Source organism: Octopus bimaculoides, chromosome 4 (assembly GCF_001194135.2).
Source record: "Octopus bimaculoides isolate UCB-OBI-ISO-001 chromosome 4, ASM119413v2, whole genome shotgun sequence".
Taxonomy (NCBI): domain Eukaryota; kingdom Metazoa; phylum Mollusca; class Cephalopoda; order Octopoda; family Octopodidae; genus Octopus; species Octopus bimaculoides.
Window position 1 is genome coordinate 2,916,519 of NC_068984.1, and position 917 is coordinate 2,917,435.

Consider the following 917-nt stretch of genomic DNA (forward strand, 5'->3'; position numbering starts at 1 on the left):
TATATATATATATACAGACAGACAGACAGACAAACAGATAGATAGATAGATAGATAGATAGATAGATAGTTAGATGAATGCATAGAATGAGAATGAAAGATAGGTTCAGTTACAGAGAAGTTGTTTCATAAATATGCTTACACGTAAAAATCAATAAACAGATCAATAAATTTAAATCGAACACCAATATAGTGTATGTTAAACAATAGACAGCCATTAACATGTAAGTGTTCGGGGCGGAAGTTGAAATTTCTTTAGCCTTCATCAAATAACAAACTTTGATCACAGAACAAACAATATTTTAATGGTTTTCGATTTCACTGGCAGAAATCTAATAACTCAACACACTGCATTTATACGCATGTATGTAGACGGAAATGTATACATATATGTGTATATGCATGCCATGTGTGTGCGTGTGTATGTATCTTTGTGTGTGCGTATGTGCTTATATGCGGGTGATGATATAAGTATATGTATTTGAAAGACTATGAGAATTAATACAGATATATATATGTATATACACATATATACATATACATGTATACATATGTACATATATATACACACACATAAATGTATATATATATATACACACATATATATACACATATATGTGTATATATATGAATATATATAAATATCTATATATATTTATATACATACAAATATATATATATATGCAAGTATGCATATGATTATGTAGAGTATGTAAGCTTGTATAGATATATGTATATAAACATAGAAGTAAATATACTCTGTGTATGTGTATATATATTACGTATATACATACATTTTTTATATAATATATGTATATTTACATATATTCGTATACCTATATTCGTACACATACTCACACACATATATGTATATATATATATATATATATATATATATATATATATATATATATATAT

The 917-nt window shown here is 25.0% G+C and overlaps 1 protein-coding gene across 2 annotated transcripts in view; it reads left to right on the top strand.

Moving 5' to 3' along the window:
* The window catches only part of LOC106870014 (serine-rich adhesin for platelets), a 462,526-nt gene that overhangs the window by 170,741 nt on the left and 290,868 nt on the right, over positions 1-917 (top strand). The window lies entirely within an intron of this gene.